Genomic DNA, 16,366 nt, shown 5'->3' with positions numbered 1-16,366 from the left:
CCTCCTCTGGGGCTCTAGACTGGGCCGCACCTCCAGCTGCCTGATGACTTGCCTCAGCTGTCAGCTGCCCTCCTCCTGCCTGCCGAGAGCTCACTCCTCCCCTTCCATGATCACAGGGCTTTATGCCTTCCTGACACTCTGGTCCTTAATAGATTCATCCAAATCACACAGAGGCAAGGGTACATTTAGAACACACTTCCGTCACAGCCTAAGCCAAGATTTGGCCTCTGTGCTTTTCACTGTACTTACAGGACATTAGACTGACAAGGAGGTGTGTCAACATCATTATTAGGTGGATGCATTAGAATGACTTGCAGATGACATTGAAGGTAACATGCCAGGGATGGAGGTGGTGGATGCATCTTCCTGACTTATGCACGTGGCAATATGAATAGTGTATTTCCAAGAAGGTGACAGATGTTCACAAGGTTCACCCTTCTGGGCCTCTTTATCTAACCACCCACCTCTTTCAAAGACTTACAGTCACCAATGAAAAACCCAGGGGAAGTGGTCAGGCTGTGCAGCTGAGGGACGTGTTGTGCTCGCCAGTCTCCGGCGTTCCGGTCGCCTGCAGTCTGCTGTAGGAGACGGGCATTAGCCTTTCATCCCCACTGCTCCGACAGAGCACACCGAAGGCAGGGTTTTAAGGCTCTTGCTCTGTGCTAGGCAGTGCTTGGGACTGGCCTAAACCTCTCCCTTCTCCAAGCTCCTTCAGCTTTTTGCTGGCCACTGAGAGCGCCAAGAGGGCCACGTTCACTGTGCCCAACAAAGCACCCTGAGACGGGATCTCGGACTCAGCCCCACACTGATGTTCAGCATGTTCTCCAGGGAAGAGTTCCTTCCCTTTGACTTTTCACGCCTCACTTTGCCTCATGTCTGTGACATCAGAGGACCTCCAAGAGTCCTCCACTGCTCTGGGGACATGTGCTGAAAGAGTTTTAAAGGAAAATCTTAAAAGAAGTTTTTACAAAAGTTCTTTCCTGACAAGTTAGAATGGTTTCCTCTGGTGAGGAGAGAGCTTTTACTCTTTGACAGACAATCCAGTAAATCAAAGGGTTATGTTATTAGCAAAGTGAAATTCAGGAAAGTGCAATGGATGTGAGTATGGCTGAGAAGGGCAGCCATGGTGGGAGAGGTGGGGCGAGCCTGTTACCACCACAGCTAGAGTGCTAAAACCCTTTGCACAAGGTTTTTTTAAATCTTCATAAAAACTCTACAAGGGTGGGGGCCTGTCATCCATTTCACAGGTGAGGAAATTGAGTTCCAGAGGTCAAGTCAGTTGCCCAAGGCCACATAACTGTAGGCCTGGACTGAAACCCAGAGGCCGGGCTCATTTCAAAGCTCTGTGCTTTTAACCACAAAAGCAGCCTTTTCACATTTTTTCTGTCAGCACCCTGCTCTGCACTAGGCACTTACCAGAGCTGGAACAGGGTGATGTGGAACAGTGAGGATTTTTCACTGTGATTTGTGGGGGAAAAGTTCATGAACATGTTTATAAACCAACACCAAAAAGCAAGTGTTTGGTGTTTTCTCAGTTTTCGAGAGGATTGTTGTAATTCCCTACTTTTCTCTAAAGATATAACATATTTATCTAAAACAGTGCATGAATTACTAATTATAGGATTTTAGGGAACTTGCTTGTTCATGACACGCTTCAGTTACCCCAGCTTCTTAAGGAGGTTGCTGACACCTGTTCCTTCCCTGCCTCAGGAGAGGAAGGAAAGAGGAGAGGGGACAGGAGGGGATGGGAGGGGAGGAGAGGAGAGGAGAGAAGAAAAAGGGGGAGGCAGCAATGGAGGGAGTCAGGCAGGGAGGCAAAAAACTACAAAGTAATAAAGGGCAAAAAGAAGACAAGCAGACAGAGGAACAAGAGGGTTGTTTCTTATCTGAGCACAGGGTGGCTACAGAGGTGTTTGGGTTGTAAAGTTGACAAAGGTTTTACTGAGGAAATTTAGCCCAGACCCCCTCCTGCTTAACGAGGACCAGCCAAACAATTCCCGTTACTTCTGCACCCTTGGTAATTTATACGGTTCCAAATGGAAACCGACCCCACAACTCCTGCCAGCCACCATCGTGCTTTTAAAAGCAACAAGGAAAAAAGAATGTAGCTGGAGAGGGAGAGGGAGTGAGAAGAAGCAGGTATCCAAAGAGGGCAAAAGGAGTTAACTCATTAATCCCCACAGTGGGTTCCAGGCGGGTACCATCTAAAGATGCCAAAAGAGGACACATGGGGTCTCATTCACAGAAAGAAGGGTGACAGGGGTAGGAGATCCCTGCAGCTATGATGTACCTTATCAGCAGCTGGGGAAACTGCCCCGCTTCCTGGACCAATTGGTCTAGAAAGATAATTCCAAAGATAGAAGTTTTGAGAGCTTTGTTTTAATGATTAAAAAAAAAAAACCACACAGCTAAGCCTTAATTGGAATACCTAACTGCACTGTAACTTTGTCCCACTGTGAAAAGAACAAGGTACAATTTCAAACTTGGGTGAACACAACTCTGAAAAAGCTGTTATTTTTCTGGATCATGCCAAGTAGGTCTCACTCCTTATTTTCTATGCCTTTTCTCAGAAAAAGAGGCGAGATTGGGAAAAATAAATCCAATGCAGAGAAGGGAAAATGGATTCTTGACATGAATTACTCATTCAGGCTTAGGTACTTGCTATTTTTAATGGTTTTTTGGAAATGAAAAATAAAAGTGTGTCTGAGGAGCTTAACTGCTGACATACATGTTCCCACTGAAATAATCTCCAAGCAGACATTTCTGAAACTTTCCAAAAACAACAACAACAGATTATACGCTTCTGGGGTTGAGACCAAGCAGGAGAAATTACAGCCTTGGAGTATTTATTTTGTGAGAAAATTACAAACAACTGAGAGTCAATCATCAGCAGGAGGCCAGCTCCACCCTCTCCCGAGCTGGCCGGCTGGAGCACAGCAGGCCACCCGCAGCCCTGGCACCCAGGCGCCTGCAGAGCTGCAGGGAGGGAGCCTCCATGGTCGGGAGCACAAACACACCCTTTGGATGTCCCGTGACCAACAGCAAGGTGAGCTGTGCAGGAGAGCATGTGGTCTAGCAGGTAGCACAGGGACTCTCTAAAATGCATTTTTTCAGTGACAAGAATGAGATCTGACAAAGTTTTTGTTCCATTGGTTGAGAAAGGCCACCTCATGAAAAAAAAATATTGCTGATCCAAAGTTACCTTTTTGTAGGTTTCCAGTTCTGTAGAGTAAGATTCACATTTCCCAATCCTGCACATAAGAGTGGCACTGTGGGAAATTTTGGGGAAACAAGGAGTTTAATTCTCAGAGGGCTGAATATTTTCAATAGATAGATTTAGGAGGATTTAAGAAAGAAAGTTCATTTTTGCTTATGAAGTTGCAGTTTTACCCAGCAAGGACATCAGAGAAAATAGAGTAATACCTCACAGATACTGGGTGTTAAAGATGAGGAAAGCAAGGTGTAGAAAGGCTAAGTGATTTGCAGAAGGCCTCCCAGCTAATTAAGAAGAGAGATGTAGGGCTGCAAGCCAGGTCTTCTGACTCCTAGTCCAGTGCTCTTTCCACTAACTTGACTGCCTCTCAACAAATTGTTTCTGAGGTCATATTAACCAACTGTTTAGAGCTACTTTTAGAACTAAATTTCGAATGTTTTTAAATTTACTTCTTATGCATAAAAAATGTTACCTGGATCATAATCTGTAATACTAACTTTCTATGTGGTCACTTTCCTTCTTTCACCATTTACATCCTAAACTAGAATAATCTCTTACTATTCTTCACATAAATCCCTTCAATATAATTTTCTGCATTTATGAAAATGTTCTATATTTGCACTGTCCAAAACATTAGGTAGCCTCTAGTCATTTGTGGCTGTTAAATACTTAAAGTGTGGCTAATGTGACTGAAGAATTGTATTTTTAACTTCAGTGTAGTCATATAGGGCTAGTGGTTACCACATCGAGCCATACAGTTCTAGACCAACAACTGGAACATCTACTCAGATCACTCCCTGATGTCAAGCACAGGAGAGTAACAATTCTTCAGTATGAGCCATGCTGTAGCCAGCTTCTAAATATGTTTCCAGCTTATTCCTTATCCAAATTTTGTGTGTCTTCTATTAAAAATTTATGTGTATTGTGATTTTTAAGTTATTGGGAGGAAAAAATATTACTGTGGTCTACCTACCACATATAAAACAGCATGCAGTGCACTGTACTAGAAGATGGATTCAGTCCTGAGGAGCTTAAAACAGCTTGGGATGTAAGTTCAGCTAGTGCTCAGCAAATATCCATAAACTCCTCATTTCCCAGCCTCCTCTGCAGTTAGCTCAGGCCATGTGACTAGCACTGGCCAATGAGGTGCAAGGAACATGCCCTGCTGGGCCAAGGCAGTTAGGAGCTAGAGAAACAGAAAGCTGCTTCCATCTCTCCCTTCTGCAGTCCGGGTGACCACATGTCACCACATATCATGTGTTTCTGAAGGCATAGCTACAAGATGGAAGATAGCCACACATTCTGTGACAGGAGAAGAAATAAATCTTTGTTGCACAAACCCACTGAAATGTGGGGATTCTTCTTATATAACAACTTTGGCATCCTTTACTCTGAAACCTTAGCTGATCACCAATTCAGTCACAAAAGGGGAACAGCAGAGAGCAGAGGAAGGAGAGGGTTTGCAATTTTGGGTCTTCAGAGAAGGTTTTCTGGCTATGGGGTTTGAAACTGGGCCTTCTGGGATGTGCATATGGAGAGACTGAGGACACTTTGAGGAGGGTGACTCTGACCTGGTGGCAAAGATCTGTCCCAGGAGGGGTGCATCAAGCCATCTGGCTGTCACAGAAGGCTTATCTTGAGCAGTGGTCTCCAAACTTTTCTGATATTGGTCCCTTATGAGGAAAATATTCTGGTAAGTATCTCTAATACATGCATGTCTATTTATAAGTTAAATGTATGTTCCACCAAATTAAATTCTAAAAAAAAAAATGCAGGTAAAAGTGAAACCATATTTTAATGACTTGTTCATCATGATTGTTTTATAATATCATTAAGCTAATACCTTAAGACAGAAAGCCTATTTAGAAGTCACCCTTTTGTAAGAGTTAATTTAGTTAAACCTAAGTAATATAGTATACAAATCCACTTAATAGAGAACAGAAAACTGGAGGAATGAATGAAGAAGCAAGTGAGGTGCCCACCTCCAAGCCCTCCACACAGTGGTGAGGTCTTGGTGGTGGTGTGACACGTCACTGCCTGACATACAGACAAAAAGGCACCACTGTAATCCTGGTATTAAATATTAGGAAAGCTGAATTTCTTTCCTATTCCCCTAAGTAGAAATAAACCTTAAGAGAATCTGTATTAATTTATTAATTTCTTCCAGTGCACCAATGGAATTTCTTATATTTTCCCTTTGGAGCTTGTACTCCACAGTGGAGACTATTCTACAAGAACGAGAAAAGGCAAGGTAGGAAATTGAGATTTGGTCCTGCTGAGGATGACACCACAGCACCTGTCTCATCTGAGGGTTTCAGCCCCAGGTACATTCACTATGGACTTAGTGAGACTGAGAAATAACAATGGAACATTCTTGGAGTAAAAGGGTTTATACCCAGCTTTACTCTGAGGTGGTAGGTCAAACACTAGACTCACATCTGCATCCAGCAGTCTGCAGGTCTGTAATCCACCTTCGTCTCTGCCTCCACCCAGAGCACTGGGCAGAGCTCTTTGTACAGTGACTCAGTCAGTAATAGCTTATTGCCTACGGGTGTGGAAGCATTAGCCTAGTAATTGGCCAATTACATCATCAAGTAGTTTAGGGTCAGGTGAGGATCCTGGCCTAGGAACTTCCATTCTCTCCACACCACCATAGACAAAGGGGAGCTAATGATGGTTTTTGAGATAGGTCTATGCAATCCAAGTGGCATTTTAGGGAGATTAGCAAAACCTGGGCTCCTCACTCACCCTGAACCCCCAAATTTACAACCAGCTGCTAGCCAGCATGGACAGAGCCTATTTCCACTCAGGCAGGTGGACCCCTTTGCCATCCAGGCATGGGGGGAGGAGTCTGGACCTGTCATCCTGGCTCTGGGAACCCCACCTCCCCTGCCCTCCCCAGAGAGAAGCCACCTCTGCCTTCTGAGTGAAAAAAAGTTCTGGTCTCTGGATTTGCCCACTGGGCAGATACAACCCTCTCCTACCTCCACCACTGGAGGAAAAAGTTACTGGGGAGTCCCGTTTCTTTGTCACACATACCCCTTCCTGAAAATGGCCTCATCTCTTTAAAGAGATATTTTATTTTAATCTACCCATAAAGAGAGAGAAGGGAAGAAAACACAAACCTTACTGCTAAACTGGAAAAAAGAAGAGAGAAAAGGAAAACCACTTCCTTTCTTCTGCATTCCCATCTCATTCCCCCACCCCTGTTCCATATAAATTCAATTTGACAACCCTGCTAATTGGATAAACGCAGCTCCTGCACTCCTAGAAGGCCATTCCGTTTTCTTTTTTTTTGTTTTTGGAGGGCTCAAAACAGGGTGATTGTGCTGTTCTTTAACAGGAATTCCATCTGCTTTATTTCTCTCTCTCCATTCACCACTCCTCTTGAATATTTATGAAGCCTTCCCCCCTGCCTCCCCTCTCCACCCCACCTCCGCTGGTCTGCCTCCCCCAACCTCCCTCACCCTGCTCTGCCTCCAGCCTCCTCTCCCTCTCTCAGAGCCAGACAAAAACTGTCCAACAAATGCCTCCCACCCCAGCCTTCCCTCCTCCCCCGCTTTAGATAAACACAGGCAGTGCCAAGTGTGAGGAGTAGGGGGAGGCGGGAAGGGGGTTCAACCGCCAGTCAAGCCCCTGGCCTTCAATGAGGCCCCGGGGCCCACCCTAATCTGCTGCATGCTTGCCATATGGGGGCTGGGTTGCCCCGGGAAACACTAACAGGCAGAACGGAGCTTAATAGAGTCCATATTCATTGTGATGCAGTGAGATAGCTCAAGGCACCACTGCCCCTTCGGACCAGTTTCATTCTTCTGTTTCCCTCTTTCTTTCTGTTTTTCCTCCTTTTTTCTCTCTTTCTTCCTTTCAAAGGGACTGGGTCTCCAGAGAGCTCTCATCTGGAGAGGCCTGGGCTGGCTGAAATGCTGGACTTTGGGACTCAGAGTGAGGAAGGTGATGGTGGTCTTAAGTGGGGTTGGAGGTGGTAGGGAGAGGTGAGAAGTGGGAGCCCCCGGGGAAAGCAGAGTTGGAGAGGGGTGTGGTCTTGTCCAAGCAGATGTGCGCAGGTTGAGTCTGGGCTCCCGGTGTGAGAGTGCGATGGGTGCGTGTGGGCCATCAGGGCCTTATTCAGCCCTCAATGCCTAGGTCTCCCACCTAGGACCCCCTGGCACCATGGCCAGTCTCAGTCAATTTAAGGTCATTAAAGCCAGAGACATCCACCTCCCCGAGGTGTCAGGCCTGTGGCCAATTCCCAGCTCCCACAGTTTCTTGAAATGTTGCAGGTGTGACAATGGGGTGAAACCACTTGGGAAGACCCACCAGCCTGCCAAGTGAAGCCAGTTCCTCCTCTGGCTGGTCTGTGTCGAGGAAGAAGTGACAGCTGGGGTCTGCCACAGACAGTTAAGGCAAATGGGCCTCTGCTCGGAGGGAGTGGGCTCTCTAGCAGATGAAGCCTTGTAAGTGTATCTGCTGGAAGTGAGACTCGGGGCTCCCTGAGGACAGAGGTGATCTTTCCCCAGGGCCTAAAAGGGAAGGAGGGCACACCACAGGGAACACAGTACATTTCTCCCAACTTCTTAGAAAAAATAATCAAGATGCAAAAGAGGTCCTCAAAGAATCTATTTCATAAGTAGTGAAACATAAACTATTCTGTGTAAATTCGAAATCAAGATAGAAAATACAAGCTAAGAAAAACTATAAAAAACTTTCACATATTCTCCTACAGTTGAAACTTTAATCCCATGGTGTCTGGCACATAGGAAGAGTTCAATACATTGTTTCTGAGTGAGTGAATCATATATTTGCTCCTGTAGTTTTACTATTGCTGACTAAGAACTTGAAACCCTTTACCCAATGGACAACACAGTCAGGGTTCAGGTGGGTGACAATGGCTTTAACAAGAAGCAAAATGCTCCTGGTGGAAATGCAGCAGTGGCCCTGCCGACGTGGAGATGCCAGTCCCTCACAAGGGGGCTTTGGTCATCCAACGCCAGTCAGGCGGGCTGTCAGAGGGGACTGCTCAAACCGAGGCAGGACTGTGCTTACTGTGGTTTGTTTTCTGCCTTCCAAACTTGATATATTCTACTTTCCCTGCTCTTATCCCATAAGATGCATCATGAATCTGTGGTTTTCTCAACACAATCCAGGGGGAACTGACTGTAGGAAGAAAGTATAGGAAAATTCTCAATTTTGTTTTTTGGCTTCTATTTTCTATCTTGATTCTAAGGCCCTATATCCCACCAGTCCTGCAGGGTATGGTACAGTGGATATTTCAAGAACCAGGGCCAATTTTAATTCCTGGCTCTAGAACCTAAATAGCATTTGGTTATCCAAAATGCTACCCAGAAGCCAGTCTCAACATCATATCCATTTCCATCCTTTTAGGGACCCAGGAGGCAGTAATACCTCCTTCCTCCTGTGGACACTAGCCCAGAGTATGCAAAAACACAACGCAGCAGGGCCGTTCAGGACTGAGGGCACTGACCTGCTCTGCAGAAGAGGCCTTGCCCTGCGGACTTGCTCTTTTTCTAGGCAGTCCTAGTGCCTGTTGTTCTGTCCTCAGCACACTGTATGTATCACTGAGGAGGCCTCCACAAAGGAGCAAGCGGGGACACCTTGGGCTCCCTGGCAGTCAGTCCTGCGCACTCGGGGAGCTCAGGAGAGCAACCAGACTCAGCCCAGCCTTCCCTGCGATGAGCACTTGGGTCAGCTATCTCACCAGCCACGTGCATTTGTGCTGAGAGCCAGAATGGCCAACTGGTAAGGAACGCAGGTACAGCTTTCTGGTCTAGACCAAATACTTGCTTTTCATTTGGCTGCTCAGAGGCTGCCTGCTAATGACCTGCTTACACGAACATTACTCAAACTCACCTACGCCTCCTGTCTAACCATGTAAAGACTCACCATCCACTTAGCTGCCCCACTTTGGACTCAGCCTAGTCTCCTGGCTCTGCCCAATTCTTCCCCAAGCTCTGATCAATCATACGGACTCGAACACTGGCATGAGCAGCCACAGAAACACAATGCTATGGAAATAGGATGCGAGCCATTGTGTCATTTACAGTGTTCTTGTACTCACAATCAAAACACATGTGAAAGTAATTTCAATCTTTAAACACAATATATATCCAAGATATTATCATATCAACATATAATCAATATAAAACTTATTAACGGTGATTTGTATTTGTTTTATACTAAGCCTTCAAAATCTAACATGTATTTTTTTATTGACTACACCTCTGAAATTTAGATGAGCCACATTTCAGAGACCCAATAATTGCATGTGTTATGAGGTCTAGAGCTCTCAAACTGGCCCCCTGATGCTCACCTCTCCCTGTCTAATCAGTAATCCACCTTACCACCCACCTTCTTCCTAGGCTATCAAGCCCAACCAAGCAGGAAAGATGATACATGAGCAGCTACCATACATTCACCAAGTGCCTCCCATAGGCCATCTCCATAATTCATCTATCCATAATCCTTAATTCATCTAATTTGATGTAATTCTCACAATGGCCCTGTCCTTTAGGTAGGCATATGATCAATCCATTTATAAATGAGGAATTTAAAACTGAGTGTTGAATGTTTTGGCCAAGATCACACAGATGGTAAATCACAGAATCAGGATTCAAACCAGGTCTGCCTGACTCTAAAACCCTTTTTTTTTTTTTATTGGAATATACTTGATATACAGTCTTACATTAGTTTCAGGTATTTAACATAGTGATTTGACAATTAAATACATTACAAAGTGCTTGCCACCATAGGCATGGTTACTGTCTGAACCTTGGTTCTTTATATTCTATCATACTGCTTTAATTATGGCATAATAATTGATGGACTATTATGCAGCCGTTAAAAGTGATAATCATAAATATCAATCAACAACATGAAAAATGTTTAAAAGATGTTAAGGGAAAAAAAACATTGATTTCATTATGTAAAAAGCATGCAGGCAGTTTGGTGAGGCCTGAAAGGGAATCTCAAAGAGACAAAAGCAGCTAATGTGAAAATATAAAGAAATTATGAGTGATTTTATTCCCCTTTTGAGGACAGGTATAAACAAACAGATGAACTAACAGATCCACTTTGACAGCTCCCCAACTGAGCATATTAAGTAACATTCAGACCCCTTCACACAGCCTCACAGGGCTTCACGACTGGGTGGCAGTCAACTTGTCACATGTCTTCTTCCAACAAACCCTAAATTCTGGTCAAGCTGCATTTTCACATGTTCTTCCTTCCACCAAAACCATCTTCCCCTTATCCCTTCATTCCATCAGAGGAACTCTTAATTGTCCTTCAAACTTACCTCAAACATCCCCACATGATACCCCCAGTGACTAATCCTCACCCCAATTTCCATAGCGCTTTGCACCCCTATTATAACTTTCCATGTTGGATTTGATCATGTGTCTGTCTATAATGTGCCTCTTATCTCTTCCCTCTGACCCAATACTATATAAACTTCCCAAAGGCAAGGATGTGTCAAATTTACCCAGAAAAGCCTTGGCACATTATAGGGGCTCAGTCAGCATTTGCTGAATTGAAGGGTTTGTTCAGATCAGGAATTTGGGATTGAGAAGGAATGTTAATCTGACTCACAGATATATAGGAGGGATGCATAGAGAGAAATACACTGTTACTAAGGGTGGAACCAAGGGATTTTCTAGAGGGAAATAATTGAACTATGGCCTTTATTTTTCAACTCCAAGTGGCCCTTAAATCAGTGTAGGTGGCTTCAGACATGACCGCTTTTAATCTTCACAACGCAGGGAGTGTTACTGTCCCTACTTTACAGGTGGGGAGAGAAGTTACCAAAACCTGTTTTCATGCTTTATCATGTATTTCAGGAGTCATCTCAATTTTCTTTTTATAGAATAGCTTCTCTACTAAGTGACAGTGCTGGAACTCAGCAGGATCAGGTACCAAGGAACAATGAGCTTTGGGTTTGGATATGAGCTCTGCTACTTCTACACTTGGTAGAAGGCAGTTTAGGGTAAATTAATCTCAGAACGTCAATGAACTCTGTGAAAAAGGAGGATAACATGCGTGTTGCTGAGCTGCAATAAAGAGTAGTGAGAATAGTCGTGAGAGCAGCCTGGCACATAGGGATAGTGCAATAACATGGGGAGACAGGTGTCAGAGAACTTTGCTACTGAAAGCCATTCCCTGGAAGTCTAAATTTTATACAGTGGCATTGCCACCTACTGGGCTTTTAATGTCCTTTAAGACTTGAAGACGTGTTGCATTTAATAACTCCAGAAACATGATATCTCTTTGCTTCGGGTTGCTTATAAACTGTACAAAATTAATCAATGCTCCGATTTTACTGCCCTACACACATGCATCACAAATTCAGGAAGTATTCTTTGTTAACAAAAAAACTGTCACACCTACATTTTATAGTGTTCTACAGAACCTCACCATGGGCCTGCAGAACAGGAAATCCATGGAGAGTGCTGTAGTGTTCCCAAATTTGTGGTAAGACTAGTTTCTACTTCCTAATCTCCACCCAACGCTTGTCAACATTTATATCACTTAAGCTAATAACCTCCGCCCACCACCTCCTCCCCTCCCCTGCTTATGCCCTCTGTCTGCACTCTTGATAATGATAATGATCGTAATTTCTCCACAGTGTCTCTACTTGTTCAGAGAGAAAGAGGAAAAGGTCCCTATCAGACAGTCTGTCATTTGGCACAAAAATTTCTGGAGAAGTGTTTACAGAAAAGAAAACAAACCCCAATCCCTCTCTGAGCCCCATTCCCAGCCCCTCATCAGCAAATGCTCAAAGCAACAAGATAACCTGCTCTTTTCCCACCTACTTGTTTCTGCTTACAGCCTATGGCCAGGGCTCTATCCACACAAATAAACAATTAAGTAAAATGGTAACACAGTAACCCGACAGGAAATAGGCTCATCTACTTCCAAGCCTTCTGGTGCTCACAGCTGACAAATGATCCAAAGTCAGAGGCGCTGATTAGAGCCCAGGTAGACAGCGTGGCAAGGATAAGAGTGAAGCGGTCCCAGGACCAGAAGAGCCCTCAGGGCAGATCTTAAGAGCTGTCAGTCCTCTCAGAACAAGGGACAAATGATCCCACTCAACAAGTGATTAGTGTGTAAACACACCCTTTACTACTCACCGCGAGCAGGCTCGGGGAAGGCTGCAACACTCACTGATTCCACCCGAAGTACCCACTGAAGGCACGGTGTGGTGGGGGGAGGCCCCAGAAGAATAGGATGGATTATGTCTGGAAATACACCAGAGAGCAAGCAATGCTCAGTCTGCGACAGACACAGTCCCAGAAAAGGCATTTTCCCTAAAGCATCCACAGAGGTAACCTGATTGGCTTCGAAGTGGAATAGGATGACAAAGGGCATTCTGTTCAGTGTTCGTGTGGAGAAGGGCACGTAGAAGAGCCGGCAACCCTGAAGCCGCTCCTGATGAGAGTGCAGGTCTCTGGGGTGGGCTGGGGCAGAATTAGGTGGGTTCAGCAAACCCACACCTAGTGCCCAGTAGGTGCCACGCACTGGTGGTGGGCAGAGGCATGTGGAGGAAAACAGGGCACAGCTTCCCACCAGAGGCCCTGGATCCCAGTCAACATTCAGCTTTGACGATGTCTTTCTACTAAATCAAAATCAAAATCAAAATGTATCATGGCCTCAAGGAACGATAAAACACAAACTGTCGATTTTACTAAGTCTCGACAAGGAACCAGAAGTGCTAGCACAGGTAGTGGGAGGATGACGGAAGAAATGTGTCACATACTTGAGTGCATGTGCACACCCACACATGCACACTTGGGCCCTGCTCAGCACAGAAGGTCAGTCCTCCAACAGCACCTTTCACAAGTCCTAAGATAATTCCCCTTCCTATCATCCATGCTCATCGCTGGCAGAGCCCTGGAAGATTCCTCAGGGTCTGTCAGTTAAGGTGGGAAGAGGGCTTATGGCTAAGCGAGGCCTATGGGACTCTCTTAAAGCTCTGCTTCATCCTGGTCACTTTGCACTATATTACAACCTACTTGTTTATAGGTCTCTCTTCTGCACACTTAATAGGTACTCAATGAAAGTGTGCTAAGCTATAAAGACGCCCCTCCAAGATCTTTTCCAAGCCTAACTCTGTCTGGTCCTTGGCACTGAGATCTGATGAGCCCCAGTAGTACTCGCGCTGCAAGTGAAGCTTGAGCTGGGGATGGTGGCGTGGATGTCTGATACCTCTGGTCCTCGTCCTGTCTCCCTCCGGGATCTGGCTTGGAGCCCGCTGCGGATCTTATTGAGTGGGGGAGGCGGGCAGGCCACTGGCCCTGTTATAGCAGCCAAGCATGAGGGCAGTGGGGTGGGCTCACCAAGGAGGAGATGGGGAAGGAAAACGTGAAGAGAAGCAGGCGCCCGAGGAAACGTGCTTATGTTCGACAGCGGCTCCCTGGCACCCAGTCTGTGTCAGGCAGTGGTTAACCATCCTGCTCTGGTGCCCCTAGAGCCCTGCGCTGTCCCTGTGACCAGCACACTGTTATAGTCTGCCTGACTGCTGGAACAACGGCTTCAGGGGTCAGGAATGGCCACCTCCTTCACAAGGGCATCGTCCATGTCCCACAGGTTCTAGGTCTCCAGAAATGCCTGTTGTGTTAACGAATACCAACCTAAGGCATGAAGGTGAATGGGAACAACGGCAGAGAGAACTGCAGTCACAGCGTCAAGGAGGGGGAGAAGGAGAAGCTGGGCATTGAGGCAGCTTTGGGGACTGAAAAAACATGCCTTGGATTTACTGTTAGGTAACCTAATTAGCACCAATTCCAATTAGGCTGTCACCTGCACTCCTTTTCTGCCCCTTCCTCACGGTGAGTAAGCAGCCAGAGGCAGGAGGCTCACGTCCACAGCCCTCCCTCCATGTGACTCAGCCTGGTTTCAGGCTCTGTGACTCAGAATGAATGAGGGTCAGACTGCTGCTGCTTGGCCTGTCTCATTCCGGGGCTGATTCAAGCAAATGCCATGCAAAACCAGCCTCAACCCAGCACACTGACACACACAAACCCTCCCAACCCCGTATAGGCTCCTGCATGCTGGCAGGAAATGTGAAGCATTCAAATAAAAAGCTAAGCCTTGGGGTAATATGGCTGAACTGCTGAAGTCAGGCCAAGATGGGAGAGCAGATGCCACCCCCCTTTAGTCGATATCTGACCGCCCTGTGACAGGAGCATGTCTCTCGCAGACTTGCCTGTGAACAAGAAACCCTTACCCTAAACTTAGGAGCAGCCACATGCTCACAGCACAGTAACATCTTTCTCACTGGGATGCTGACGACTAAACAGATTACACTAGTAAATCACTTACAATAAGGACTACAAAGTAGTTCAATAAATACCAGCAACTTAGTAAATATGAGTAACACCTTCTAGGGTTACTTGCAGGAATATGTTCATTAGTCTAATCCCCGTTGCAGACTTTTCTGTAGTATTTCAACAAACGAGGTTTAAGAATACGTAGTATCTCAGGAGCCTGCCACCCCAACCCGGGTTTTCCAGGCACCCTGCTCTGGGCATGTGCACTCACTACCTCTAAGGCGCAGGGATGCACACACACACACACACACACACACACACACGTGTGTGTTCACACAGCAACTAACCCTGGCTCCATTTGGTAAGTATGCCTTAGTTATGACAGTTTACTTTCTTTCCCACCTGACCTCATACAAACCCACTTTCTTCACCACCTCCCTGACCACCAAATACATACATTCAGTCCCCACCCCACCCACAGTCTTTCTCAATTGCAAAGCTCTTTTAAACCACCTAAAACTTAAAATAAATACCACTTTGGAAACCTGAAGCATACTCCAGTCGGTCTGTCAGTCCTGCCTCCTGCGGGAAGTCCAGAGCCCCATCCCATCAGCTCTCAGTAGCCTGTGAAGCCTAGTGGCCTCCATGAGAGGCTGGCACATGCAGAGAAAACAAACACGTGGACTCTTGCCAGCTGGGTCAGGCACCACTATTTATAGCAGTAGCAAAGTGTGGGGAAGTGGAGAGGCATGATGAAGGGTCAGGAGCAGAAGGAGTGGGGATAATTCTAGCCTGCTGCCTCGGGCTCCCCCAGCTGCAAAGAGAATTCGCTGCTGAAGCGCTGCCATTCCAGGTGCCGGCCGTCCTGATATGACTAACAACATCACTATGTGGGGGGAAACTGAAAGTCTGAGGACAGAGCTTGCTATCTTGCTCACAACTGTATCCTCAGCATCTACCACAGTGCTTGGCACATAATAAGTGCACAGTAAGTATTTGTTAATTAAATGAACAGATGAGCTTTTTTCTTCCTGCCTATCCAACAAGATTACAGATGGAGGAGGGGAAATAGGTGGAGGGGAGGTTAGTGAGGAATGCCTAAAACAAGGCTTCTAAAAACCTACTGGATGTTAATGTGCTGGCAAAAATAACTGTGGGAAATGCTATGTTAAGAAAAGCCAATTAGGTTTCTTTACTGCAGGCCTTTTCAGAACCTTTAGCATGCTATTATGCATTATGAATCACCAAGAGGGGGAGTATACACCGAAGCCTGAATCACAGGCCTGGACTTATTTGACCACACTACTTTTTTTTCTCAGAGTACCATACTGAGGAGAATTTCATCAAAAACACTTTGGGAAATGTTGTTAGCCTAAGAGGTTCCTGGAGAATAACCCAAAAGCATCTTGTAAAATAGCGTGATCCCATTTTTGTGATTAAAAAAAAATTATATATGATGTACAGTTATTTGAATGTCATAGGAAAAAGTCAAGAGACACTTAATGTTGACATTAGTTATCTCGGAAGATTAGGGAGTTTGCACTTTTTACATTAAACACTTCAGAAATATTCAAAGTGGGTATGTAGTTATAATTTTTGTAATTACAAAGCCAAATTTGAAAAAAAGCTATCCCCAAATATCATCATGTCATTACTGATATTTTATCTTCCCCATAGACCTGGGGGCCTCATTTCTCTGAGCCATAAAATGTAGCTTTTTCTCCTTTATTACATCTAAAGAGTTTCCTGTGCCAGCCTTCAACTACTTTGACTTGTAAAGAACACTTCCCCTAATTCCAGAATTCTGTTCCTTCCACACAGTGCGGACAAGTGTTTTGGGAAAAATTAAAACACATTTAATGTTCTCTTA

General features: G+C 45.4%; 1 protein-coding gene across 4 annotated transcripts in view; it reads right to left on the bottom strand.

Annotated features, from left to right (window-relative positions):
* BOC (BOC cell adhesion associated, oncogene regulated) overlaps positions 1-16,366 on the bottom strand; it is a 67,485-nt gene that overhangs the window by 32,949 nt on the left and 18,170 nt on the right. The gene's annotated exons all lie outside the window — the stretch shown is intronic.

This window comes from Manis pentadactyla, chromosome 1 (assembly GCF_030020395.1).
Source record: "Manis pentadactyla isolate mManPen7 chromosome 1, mManPen7.hap1, whole genome shotgun sequence".
NCBI classification, from domain to species: domain Eukaryota; kingdom Metazoa; phylum Chordata; class Mammalia; order Pholidota; family Manidae; genus Manis; species Manis pentadactyla.
This window is presented reverse-complemented; position numbering and strand designations above follow the sequence as displayed.